The 13757-nt window shown below is 39.0% G+C and overlaps 1 protein-coding gene across 1 annotated transcript in view; it reads left to right on the plus strand.

The window, feature by feature from the left end:
* Positions 1 to 770: 770 nt before the first annotated feature.
* diaph2 (diaphanous-related formin 2) overlaps positions 771 to 13757 on the plus strand; it is a 323477-nt gene continuing 310490 nt past the window's right edge. The window contains exon 1 of the mRNA XM_085903879.1: positions 771 to 859. The gene's annotated coding sequence lies outside the window, so the exon portion shown is untranslated. The remainder of the gene's footprint in view (positions 860 to 13757) is intronic.

The following is a 13757-nucleotide window of genomic DNA, read 5'->3' on the forward strand; positions in this document are numbered from 1 at the left end:
CATACCAAGTGAGGGCGAACACGCTCTCTTCTTGCAGCAGTTTATTTATGGCTGCAAGCCATACTCATTACTTAGATTAAACCTTTTTGTTTACATCTTTGTTGTCTATCACACACCGATCGTGTAGAAACTAGAAACAGACAAGCTTTTCTCACAAAGCGATACTGCAAAATGACATCGTCATTTACTCAATTTTGGCTTTTACACAAGCCCAGCAGACGAGATGTTTTTGCATTGGCATTACATTTTCATAGTAACTGGTTTCAAATCTCTCAAATATTCTCGAAAAATTCTTGAAAAGCTGTCGTGAAACAACTTAATGATTAACAAGCCACTAACAATTGATTTGAACTTCTACAAAGAAGATTAATGGCCGAGTCGCCCCTCAATTGAGATGGCCCTTGCTAAAGTAATTAATGATTAAATAATAATTACTCTCTCCTGACTTGAGGGGGTGGGGGCCGAGGTGACTGAATTGGAAGTAGTTTTCTGCATTATGGCCCACTGACTAGCACAATATTTAAAGTGGACCACCCCCTCGGAGGTGCCCCTTTGGAGAATTCTGCGTTGATCCCACAGCGCTTCATCTGATCTGCGGCTCCTTGTCAAGGTTTCTGTCACATCAACTGACAGAGGCAGAGATCATTCAGTCAAAATATCTACTCGTCCCCCTCGAGACCTGCAGGGGGCAGAAAAAAAACAGCCACATCACAATTCACCAAACTTCCTGTCAGATGCCAGGGATGGCCATATTGCCTATAGACCAGCATGTGAGCTTGGGGTACAAACAAGGGAAAGCCTGTTAGTGAAAGAAAAAAAAAACCAAGGACACTCCTCAGTTCCTGATCACACACAACTGGTAGGAAATAGACTTGGATGCTATAGTTTTAAGTTTGCTTAATGCTTTGTTTGTTTGAAATGTTTGGTTTGAGCAGCAAGCTGTGTTTATCTGAACTTTGAGTTGTTCAATCAATTTGAAGTATTCACAAAGGCAAAGTGGATGTTTATGTTTGGCATATGGTTATGTTTAAACACTCAATTAGGTTGCTTATTTACTTTTACTTAGTTACTTATGCTTAATATTTTCCTGGGATATAGAAGATCAGAGTTGTTCTCTTTGCTGTTGTCCCAATCGTGGGAAAAGATGATGTAGTTCGTGAAGTGAATGCTATGTAAAAAAAGCCACTGTTGTTTTATAGAAGAAAATCATCAAATAATTGAGTCAAAGACGCTTGTCTGCTAAAAAGCAAATTTTGCAAATTGCAAATTGCTTTTTGTTCATACTTTCCTGTTGAGTTTTTAGGCCACTGTCACTAGATACTCTGCTGGACGAATTTAGGTACCAGATTGTTCATATGGTTTCTTTGTCAGTGGGTATCAAAAATTGCTCCATCAATAAGTGAGAAGATTATAGAGGGAGGAGGCAGACACACCGGAGGGTTAACCTTGGAGCGAAGCCTCAACCTTAATGTTAATCTCCTTCATGAATTTTTCAAGTCTTCATTAAGGCTTTGGCTGTTAAAAGCGTGTTTTTTTTTTTTTTTCAACTCTGCCCCGTCAAACTGACGACTGATGGCTCAAAGTGTTGCTTTATGTGTCTGTGCGCCTCATTTGCATAGGCTGATGCGTCTTGATAAAGTCCGCCTGAGGCGCAACTTAGAGCCATTTGTTGCCAGAAGCCGTGCAAGTAGAATATAAAACAGACCCATCATCATCTTGTTGTTATTGTATAGTGTAAGTGGGTTTCCTATATGAGAAAAGCGCATGTGTGTGTAAAGGACTTTCTTTTTGTCCTTCGTTCCGCCTGCTGTGGCGATGGAAATGAGATCGGTGGAGCTCCAGTGAAGTGGAGAGGTAAATATTTGGATGACGTTGGCAAACCTGTGCTACATTGCATCCTTCCATTAGTCTGTGTCATCATGCACAACATGGACTGTAATTGGCCCACAGCTCAATGTGCGCCAAAACCACACAACTATTTGTCATTACCGGTCAATCTGCTCATGTTATTCCTGTGCTCGACTTTATATATGACCCGCAATTCTGGATTTGTGCATCAGAAATCCTGAAGGTCAATAAGTTGTAACAAATAAGCTCAATGAGCTTCGATTGATTTGATTTTACCCAGCAACTGTGGTGCAATTTCATTGCTTCCATTTCATCCACTTGTTTTGTTTTCGAGACGGATGATTAAAGTCGCCCACGTCTCAGTGAGATGTCTCTACCTATATTCAGTGCAGCGACTGACAATGGAGCGACATTCAGTTAAATGACAGGGTGAGGCTGTAGTGAGAAGAAGGAGACCTATTTTTGCAAGGACCTTTAAGTCTATTGATCAGTGATGGGACTGCTTCTATTATATATATTAAGGAGACACAAACCTCTTCCGCACAGCTTAACCAAACTACAACCTACTTTATTTATTCTGCTACATTTAATGTATTAATTAACACATTTTATGTGAGAAATGGCTTAGGTAAAATTTATTTTGCATTAATTAACATTAATTAATGAATCAGGATGCCTCCTGTTCCGGGCATGTCCCACCGGTAGGAGACCCCGTGGATGACCCAGGACGCGCTGGAGAGAATGTGTCTCTCAGCTGGCCTGGGAAGACCTCGGGATCCCCGGGATGAGCTGGACAAAGTGGCTGGGGAGAAGGAAGTCTGGGCGTCACTCCTAAAGCTGCTGCCCCTGGACCCGACCCCGGATAAGCGGAAGAAGATGGATGAATGGATGGGTGGTTTAAGTAAAATTTATTTATATTCCAAGGACGTTCAAAGGGCGGTTGCCAACAGGATGGGGGTACCAGTCATGTCATTCATGGATTTAAAAAAATGTAATCCATGAATGAGAATGCTTTGCCCACCTGGGGTAGTATAATACAAACATTGTGACACAGATGAAGAAGACTTTCACAAATGACAGAATAGCTTGCAGTAAATATTACACATTTTTCACAAGAAGTAAAGTACGTATATGCCTGTTGTCAGTATTGTTAGTGTCTGTCTATCTTAATGTGTTTCTTCAACCTCAGTGACTGCAAGTAGAATATCTTTGGCATCTTGCATTGTTGACTAGTATTAAGTGAAACAGACTTTATGAAGGTAAAAGCTATGTGGTTGCTTTAATCCGCCAATGTGTAATTCTTTGTTTTAAATTTAGTTTGACAGTAAACTTTAACTTAATGATGTTGAAAAAAAAAAAAGCATCCAAGCTGCTTTTTTCATTATTATTATTAACTAAGCGAAGGTTAGTGAGGTCATCTTAGCATCAGGACGGATAGTCATGCACGGCTGCTTTGTTTTACTCATCATGCGAGTGGGAGACAAGTTTATTGCTGCATGTCTTCAAACGCATGTCGCTAAATTAGGCCCCACGTGTGCAGTGTGTCTTTTCATCTTACTCGCTTCGGCGCCCTTGTCAAACGAGTCTTACGGGCACACGCAGTCGTTGATCTGTTGACACGTTCCATGTTGCCATCTGAGATATCCTCCGCTAAATTTGGAACTAGATTACCCCGAAAGCACAATCAAGGCCAAGGAGAGGACACGAGATAAGGGACACATCAGTTGTGTCATTGAATGCTCAGTGTGATGTAGGCCAATTCATGGCTTTATACGCAGATCCTGAGGTGAGAGATTTGTAATTCACCCCCACCTTCAGTACACTACAATACATAGCAGAGCTGAGTTGAGAACAGATTACATCATCATCTGAGTTTATTTCACAATTTACCAATGTTATAATGATTTGCTTTTATAAAGTACAAAACTGCAGAATGCAATATTCCTTAATTAAAAAAATATATATATTTGTTTTTGTTATCAACTGTCCAGCCAACACATCTACAGCCAAATGCTGACTGTCAAGACCCTCCGGGCATCTGTACGCTCACTTATGGCCAACAACAAGATGGTTTCAAAAGGCCATGCCGTCCCCTGCTGGTTTTTCGGCCTTTATCACCGTGATAACTGACAACGAGGCGCTCTAATGCATCCACAACAGTCTGAAGGAAAGATGCACTTTCAGGCTGTAGTTTGCCAACTGCATATTACAAAGTTGTTTGAGTTGTGAAATAGCGGCAGAGTGGTGAACTCGCTATGCCTCCAAAATATCTAGAAAATAGGAAATGCTAAAAAAAAAAACAATTTAACGCAGCAAGCACTAGATACTGTTCTCAGTTTTTGCATGTTTTCAGCTATTAACTCCAAACATGTATCTCTGTATTTGGATACAAGTCTCTGAATTAATTTACAAGGTCTTCAAAAAGTCATAGTCTTTTTATTTTCGAATCAAGTATGATGACTGGCAACGACACCACCTCCTCATCACAAAGGCGTTTCTGTCTCGTTCCACAAATAAGAGCAGCTGATTACAAATTAAGAACGGTCTTTTGGGCTGCTTGCATCTATTTATCAGCACATCCAGATGCTTGGATCCACAAGAGCGCATTCTCTCCCTATTGACGTTGAAATTAATTATGAATGGTTTTGAAATCACCGTGCAGGACGAGCGAGGGATTTGTGGTTTTAATTGTGATTGAAGGGGGTCTGTTATTTATATTTGCGTGGTGACGCGACAGCACACGTTGAGAGGCTTTGAAGATTGCCTGTATGATAAATTGAAATGCAATAAGTCGGAGGAATTTCTGTGAAACACTCTAATTCCTCAAAAGTGTTATGTGTGGTCCTATATTTTAATGTCTGACCATGGTGGATTTTATAGGAATAATTTTAAAAAGTTCTGTACATCATAATCTAATACAATTATTATGAAGATATTCTTGGCCCACGCCAACATTGAATACACAGTGTGCATGCAAATTAATTCATACAATTTTTGTGAGGCAAGTTGCAGCACATGTGCCATTACAGATGTGTAGCACTGCCAAATGCCGATGGATATGGTTTGAACAAATGTGCCAAAATTGTGAATTGTGTCATCCAGGACTAATCTAGCACAGCTCTACTCAACCAAACACAAACTTGTGTTGAATCTAACGACCTGACTACCGATCAATGCATCCAAAACACACCCACAAACTTCAACATATTTTTCAATAAATCTGCCATATGGCTCTAATAACCATCTGAATGTCATCTTAAAAGCCCCCAAACCATAAAAGTGCCACGTCTATAAACTAAGCCAAAAGGTTCAGCCGGGATTTGAGCAGGAAAATAGAGCGCTGAACCCTGCCAAAAAAAAAGTGCCCCCCCCCATGCCATCTCGAGTTAATACACCACAAACATCATCTATAAAATGTGTCATATTTTGTAGAGAGGGCGTTTTGGAAAGAGAAGTTGGGCAACTGCAACACCCATCATTCCTCATTTCCACACTGCTGAGCAAAGCACATTGGAGGAGGCCAGTCGGAGCAGCTAGGTAGGAGGTCTCCATGCCCCCCCTCCCACACACACACCTCGTCTATCTCAACATGCATTTGTCTTTATGTCACATGAAAAATAATTCAATATGAGTGTGAGTTATAGTGCTGGACATTTGCTAGCCCTTGTTACATTTTTAATAGCAGGAAAGAAGATTTTGCCCCATGGTAGTGCTTCTCCAACCTCTCTACACTATCCACATAAAAGACCTCATGAACAATAAAGAAACATGCTGACCACCTGTTCCCCAAGTATCCAGTAGGCCAGGTTTTGCTGTTTCAGGTCTACCCTAATTAAGACAAGCGCTATATAAAAAGGATGGATGGATGTTCCAATTCCAGCTTCACTAAGCCATGCCATGGCACATCTATGACAGGTCTCTGGCATGCAAGTCCCCTGCCAGATATTTGTTTACTATATTACCACAGGGTAAGGAGATTATCCAAGCTCATTTCCATTGTGGCATTAATTGCCAAGTACTTAATTAAAATGCACGGCGATTGGCGTGCATGCTATCCCTCAAGGTGTATAGTTGCTGATGTTATGAATGTTTGATTGCTACACCAGTGTAATAAGCACCCGGATGTCTCCTAGGAGTATGCGGTACACATCCCTTATCGTTCTTTTCAACTTCTAGTACTTTGGGAATTTGGTCATTTTTATGCGCTGTCTCTGCGAACCAATTAGGTGACACGTCTATTTAATTAAAGCCAGATTGGCTTCCGTTTTGCAATGCAAACATGGTTATTGATGTGAGATCACCCCAGGCAGTGAGGTTAAATGGGCAGGATTGGTGGACTGATTTGAAATGTAACACTGCTAAATTGAAAACAAGGGGATAACTTGATGTGCATATCTATTGTTTTCTCTCTATCTCTATCTCTCTCTATCTCTATCTCTCTCTTTCTCTCTCTATATCTCTATATCTCTATCTCTCTCTCTATATCTCTCTCTATCTCTATATCTCTATATCTCTATCTCTCTCGAGCTGACTAACTAGCCAACTAGCAAAGCAACTAGATCCATCCATCTATCCATCTATCCATCCAAACCCATCCAACCATCCAAACCCATCCAACCATCCAAACCCATCCTACCATCCTATCATCCTACCATCCTACCATCCATCCATCCATCCATCCACCCATCCATCCATCCATCCGTCTTGTGTGTGTTATGTCACATTTTTACAATGCTGGTGTTTGCATGTTTGGACACAAGCTTTAATTATCTTGTCTTGATAAATGAGGCCTTGCGATGGTTTTTGCATATGACCAGATTATTTTAATTAGGGTACATAGATCTTTTGCATTTTACCAGATAGTTTTTAAACTATTTAATGGGTGCAAAATAGGCTCGAACAGATGGCATGCCCCTTATGAAAGCACTTTTCTCTCAACTGGCAGTGTCACGCTTTTCCACTATAGCCAGAATCAGCACACTGGTGTCTGTAGCTGAACAACAGACAAGCTCAAGGGTACGCATATAGGACAACTGACAGCATGTACTGGAAAATAAAAGCAAAAATTGGAGACTTGAAATGAGCATTCACCAGATGCTATTTGCGTTTTATGCAAACGTTGTCTTTTATGTGATTGGATCAGCTGCCAGGAAAATGTTTCACCACAAGTAATGTGCTGCATTTAATCTGTTATTAGTTTGTTACATCCACTATTAGGAGTAATGCATGTTTTCATTTATATAAATGCATTTCACTAAAATAGATCGATGTTGCATAAGTATTATGAATTATGTCTATTTGAGGTGTGGATTTTCTTCAGGTGAACAAAGCACCCTGCGATCAGTCAATTGAAGCCTGGCATCTATTAGGATGGAGGTCTTTCTTTATATTACTTTACTGTAGCATCTGTGGTCTATTTGAGGTTTGGCATTTATTTATTCAAATGGACCACAATTGAGTTGTGGCATCTAATGGGGCATGGTCTTTTTCAGGATATTATGTTTTGTGTATTCCTTCACAGATCCTGACAGTCTTTGCAGAGGCATTGATCTAAGGTGTGGCGTCTATTTGTTCAAGTAGAAGCTGCACCCAGCAAATTTTGATGCATATATGCCGTATTATAGTGGAGGGATTTTTAAGGAAGTTTTATGTATATTACTCCCCTGTAAACCAGCTTTTCAGATGCCCGTAGCATGAGAGAGAGACATCTATTAAATATGTGAAACATTTATTTCTTCAGGCAAAACACACCCTGAATTATTTGAGGCACGGCATCGATAAAAGCGGCAACTTTTCAGGTATATTATATGATTTGTCTTTTTTTTCCATTTTACAATAATGGCCGTAGAGGTAATGTTCCAAATGCCGTGCGCTTAAAACCCGTGTTATAACATGCACAAAAGCAGACTATGCAGCGAGACTATTAGTGATTTACAAACATTTACATATTGATGATGCCACCCGCCAGCTCTCTGGAGTCCGACACACCAGATGAGGCTAACTTGGGCTTTAAGCATGTCAGCAGCCAGCATGGTGCTTTAATGGTCGACTCAATGTTGCGCTAATAGCTTGTGTTCTTTGTCCCCCTCCTTGTGGACTTAACAAATGGGCCATCCACTGTATCGGAAAGAGATTTTCCCTTCTAACCCCATCGCGTCTAATTTTGTAGATTCTTTTTCGCCGGGTTTACCTTCTATCTGTTTTCTGCCTCATCAGCTGATCCTCGCCGCTCAATCTCAGTAAATGTTTCCTTGCTCTTTTAGCTTTCAAATGACACTGGCGCAATTGGTAACCCTGGCAACATGCATCCTAATATTGCGCTAAATGTTTCCCTATTGTCCCCTAAGTCAACCTAACCTACCATGCATCCTAGGCCGGAGACCAGATTCAAACCTCTGATCGAGGAGATAGATGTCCTAACCACACATCCAACGTGTTGCATGTAACAGCATGGAAACTAAATCAAATAAAATCCACGCTACTCATGCTTTCTCCAACAGGCGCATCAGTGGGAGGAAACAGAAAGGTGTTTGCAAAGTGATGCTGTATATTAACATCTGCTCACTGAAATGAACTTGGATGAGATTGATATTTAATTATGCAAATTGCTTACATTGTGATAGACAGCCAAAAATCACAAAAGTATTTTCTTTTCTATGCTTCCTATACTTGAGAAAAAACACATATTGGTGTGTTTACTGCCGCAAACTTAAAATATCATTTACCACTTCTCTGTCAGCCATTTTATGACATTTTTAACTTGGTGACATATAGATACAGTGAACACCCACTTGTTTGTGAGAGATAAAGACCAGGGCCTTCTGCAAATAGTGAAAATCTACAGGTGCCTAACTTGCAAATATACAGTAATATCATTTTTTAATACACACGGTATATCACAAATTACTGTTTTTAGAGGGGCCCTCACCGTACCGTGATGAAAAATGTACTGTCGGACAGCAGCAATCTTCCATCACACTGCTATTTCTCTGTAAGTGCACGCAATATTTCATTATGAGTTATTCATTGTTGACCATCATTGGATTATCACCCCACTTTTATTCTGCTATTTTACCCTCCCGTGTCTTCAAAGATTTGTGGGATGGTGCTTGACTTTTTCTGCAAAATGTTGCTTCAATTCCAAAGGGTTTTGCTTTCCAAACTGTTTTTTCCATTTATGTACAATAATAATGATAATAAAAAATGAAAATAGCTGCAACAGCTGACACATTGTTGTTATGTAATGGCCTCTTCTATTGTGAGACTGAAACGATTCATAGATTTTCAATCACTCCCCAGTCATGCAAGTGTGTGCATATAGGAGGATTAGCATTGGTTGAATTGCATAAAGAAAAATTGCCTGGTTGCCAAATATATATATCATACCATACGTGTGCGTATATGTTACAGCTGTAAATTATTCCGACTTCAGAAACTCGTCCGACAGAGGAAATCAAAAACAAATGAGACAAACTAAATGGACAATTGGGGATCAGTGAAAGCAAAGTCATTTAGAGTCCAACAACAAATTCAGTGCTGGTTTATATATATATATTTTTTTTTACCTGAGACAGTTGAAGCCAGATTTTATCTGTTACATTGACACAAAATGCCAGGCTACACTCCTGTTCAGATTGTGTAGCACGTAATTGTTCAACTTGTTTAACTGACAAGTTAAATCCTTCTGGTGCAGTAAATTGAGGGTCAAACTGACCTGTTACAATTTTAAGTTTACAGGTAAACTATTATGTAAGAAAACCCACCCGCCAAGTCTGAAGGTTAAATTTGATCATTGTGGGGTGAACATCTGTTCTGGAGGGAGTGTCTGAGAAAACACAGAAACAAGGCTTTAGAATTTGTTGCTAAGATTTCATCCATAATTTGAAAAACACTACTACAAAAAACACAATACAATACAACACAACTTTAATGTATCGCATTTTGCAACAGCTACAGCTGGAACAAAGTGCTTCAATATTTCTATTTTGTCTTTTTTTGCTCCAATGCAAGAGTTGGTTGACCAGTTTTCAAGCTCTGATTTGTTCTACTCTGGTCCAGAGTCAACAATAAAAATGCCTCCCTTATCCAATATAACTTTTTAATGCTGTCAGCTTGTAAAAATACTGTAATGCCTCTCTTGTATGTCCCACACAAGCACACTTTTTTCCTCCATCACCATGACCATATTTTGTGAGGGGGACACACAATCCTTCAAGGCTCTTTTATCCCGCAGCTGAGTCAACAATCCCCTTGGAATGCATTAGAGACTTGTCAGTGTTACATCTCGCCTTTAAAAACATCAGCTCAGCTTTTTTTATTTATTTTTTATTTTTTCCTTGGGCCATCCCTTGTGGGCATTCTCATTAAATAACTTCCATGGCAGAGGTGAAAGCAAAGAGTAGTTGATGGGCAATCTTTACTGGCCTCTCGGGATCCTGGAGGTTACAAAACAAGTGTTGACTATTGATTGCATTGGGTTGGGTGAATTTACCATGTGCTCCGACTAAATATTGTCAAAGGAACGTGTTGGAGAAGAAATTACATGAGATGAGGTTTATGTGAAAAGTGAGTGAATTTGAAAATGTCTTTTTTTTTAGCTCCATGAAATTAGCTGTGAAATTATTTGAACAGGCTGAAGGTCACTGGTTTTGTGACTCGGGTCCTCCTCCATAAGGACCATTTTCCGTCTCTGTGTCTGTACTGGACTGTATATATCTGCGTTCAATGTGCATCACTGGCCCTCTTACGATCATCTCCCCTGAGGTGGCCTTTTATTCATTTTACCACCTATGGCCTCACTTCTCTACATTTCACAATACAACCTGCAATATTCTAGATTTATTTTTTCCGTGTCTTCTCTCTCTCTTTCTCTCTTTCTCTCTTTCTCTCTTTCTCTCTTTCTCTCTCTTTCTCTCTCTCTTTCTCTCTTTCTCTCTTTCTCTCTCTCTCTCTCTCTTTTGACATAAATTGATACATACTGTAAATTCAATCAATTTGGCTTTTTGTTAGGCTTTTTGCTTTACTTTTTGTTATTTTGTCGTAGTACTAAAAGGTGAAGTTTACTATACATAAAATGGATGACAAGTGAATTTTGAGTAAGCTCTCGCCACCTTGGGAATTGTCAGGTGACATTGTGAGCATTAGGTCTTGCCTGTCCAAGTGATCACGTGGGAAAGTTAAAAACGTATAAAACAAACTTCCCTATTGAATGTTGTGAAATGCCACTGGAGCGATTGCCAGTGGTCGCCGACTCATTGTAAATAATAGGCTTTTGCACGTAGGGCTCAATTTGGTTTTCTCATGCAGCTGAACTTCAATAATGCAAAGTGAGGAAGGCGTTGAACACTTGCTGTGTCAGGGAATGTATGAGGCTAGCTTGTTAGGAACCAAAAGTCCAGCATGCAAACGCATAGCTTGCACAATTTAGGGGGAAAAGATCCCACTGAAAATCAAGGAAAAAGACAGTATCTGTTCTCAGTCGTTAACATTTTAAGACAGGACATGTTCTAAATCTAGGGGTGTTCTAGATGTATGTATAAATATTGTATTGATGATAAAAAGTTTGAAAAAACATTGTCATAAAAAGTTACAACTTTAACAAGAGTCACCTTTGTTAAAGTTTATACAATTCTAAAACGTACCATGACTCTTGATGACAAAACATAAATACAACCAAAATAATGTGATTATGTACGGTTCAGATCATGACACTGGAGTGGTATTGCTTTGAATGTAAGTGACTTCATCTGTTGTCATAATTGTATATAAAAGTGAAGAGGGTAAAAACTGAGTTATTATCTCTTATCTCTATTGAGCTACTTTAGAGGTGTATTTCAGGCTATATAATAAAATTTGACTTGAATATTGTTCTCAGTATATTGTTCCCTTTTCGTCATTTTGCACCATTTAACAATTTATGTTCTCAAACTTGTTCAAATAATTACTGATCCTGGTTTGATGTTGCAAGGTCATTAATCTGTAATTTAGATTTTTGATCAAGTACAATGTGAATCTCATTGGAGAGAATGGTAAGCAGATTGATACTCTCATACGAGTAAAATTATTCATAGTCATCAAAACGTTGTGATCTAAAGTTTTGTGATCCCTGAAAGGCCTGAAAATGACATTGGTGAGGAGCATCAAGATCGTGATTGTTATGTCCAGGCTTAGTCTGTCCTCTAGTGGTTAAAGCAGAAAAACACAATCCTTGTCAACAAATGACTTTCCCAAACAAAATGTGTCCTAACTTGTGACTACTATGCAGAAGCAGCAGAAAGATAAACATTTATTGAAGTGGTTACATTTTGAATGAATACCAATTTGTACTGTCTGTTTTTGCAATGTGTAACATTGTGAATGAAAGTGAAACTGAAATTGTTTGCTTTTTTTTTTTTTGTATGTGTAGAAAGAGAATTTCATGTAGAACTAGATGTAGAAGATGTTTAAAAACAACTCATCTCCTCTATCGCAGGTTCCAAGTTCGTGGTGCCATGAATTTCTTTGTATATTATCTTGGAGGAACGCTCCAGTACAGTATGTTTCCATTTATGACCACGAGATGAAAGCACGCTTATAGATTTCGAGATGTGTAAATTTGAAAGAGCAGAGATAAAACCAGTTCAGTTTTTCCAACAAGACCCGTTTTTGTTGAAAATTATTGAACGTTATTTACTTTAATTCTGCTTGTTAAGCCTGCAGAAAGAGATGGCTGCAGGTGCACTTTTTTTCTACTTTGGGTATGATTATTGATTGTTAGTTTGGAAAACCTGTAATTGTTTGCTGAGAAAACAGAGGGATCTGTTTGCTGATACACTGAACAATATTTTGGTCAAATAAAAAAAAAACATTTGTATGTTTTTATGAGTGTGTGTAAAGACCTTAAAAAAACAAGCTCAATCAATGCTATAAATACATGCCGATAGGGTATTTCTATATTGATTTATTATAGATTTCATATACTGCATGGGTGGTCTGGAAGGTAACCGTAAAAGAGTTTTACTATGCTTTCCACACAGCGCCGCTTTTATATGATTTCATTATAACATGTGTGACTTTACTTTGAGCACAAAAGTGGAGAGGTTAGCCGCGCTTTGATTGCAGCACTCCCACTCCAGTGGAGTTGAATGGCGTTTCATTGGGTCCCGGGTCACTTATTGAGGTTAATTAACACTATTTGTCTCACAGGTAGGCTCCCTAATGACCGCCAACCAACTGCCACTGTTTACATTTTAATGATTTTGCTCCGACTCATTAATCCGGAGTCATTGTTTGTGTGAACGCGCACTATGAGTAACATTCCTGTGTTGTGTTTGCTAAGTCAAGGACGAATCTACAAAAATATTCCTGCTAAATCAATTTTTACTGATAAACTGGGTTGGTATGTTTGTCATGAGTAGACATACAAAAATGTTTTTAAACGTCATGGAATAAAATACACAGAACGTCTTGTGCAGTCATTTTGGTCCTTTAAAGTTGTAAAATGAACATAAGTTTGTACGATTGCTACCAAATTTGATGCTAAATTGTAGAGAATTTGAGTTTTTGGTGCACGGCAGAGAGGTTTGATGATACACCTTCGATTAACCCTCTGTGAATAAAAGTTGAAAGGCATACAGTATTCAATTTACAACTGAGGTATTTGTGTGATTTTTTTTTTTGTGAGGAAAAACTGGTTGGAAAATGGATGGATAGATGGTCTGTTAATTACTTTGTTCGGCCTCCTGTTTATTTTGGTGTACTGTCAACTCTCAAAATCTGGATGGCGACACACTATTTTGTTTGACACTGAATTTGAAAGAAGAATGTCATCTTAAGTAATTCAGCACAGCCTAGTTTTTGATGACCAAAGAATGTCAAATCCTCGTCAGTCCTGCTTTTATGCCTACAAAAAGCGACGGCTAATATTGTAT

Source organism: Syngnathus leptorhynchus, chromosome 2 (assembly GCF_054491065.1).
Source record: "Syngnathus leptorhynchus isolate UIUO chromosome 2, UIUO_Slep, whole genome shotgun sequence".
Lineage (NCBI taxonomy): Eukaryota > Metazoa > Chordata > Actinopteri > Syngnathiformes > Syngnathidae > Syngnathus > Syngnathus leptorhynchus.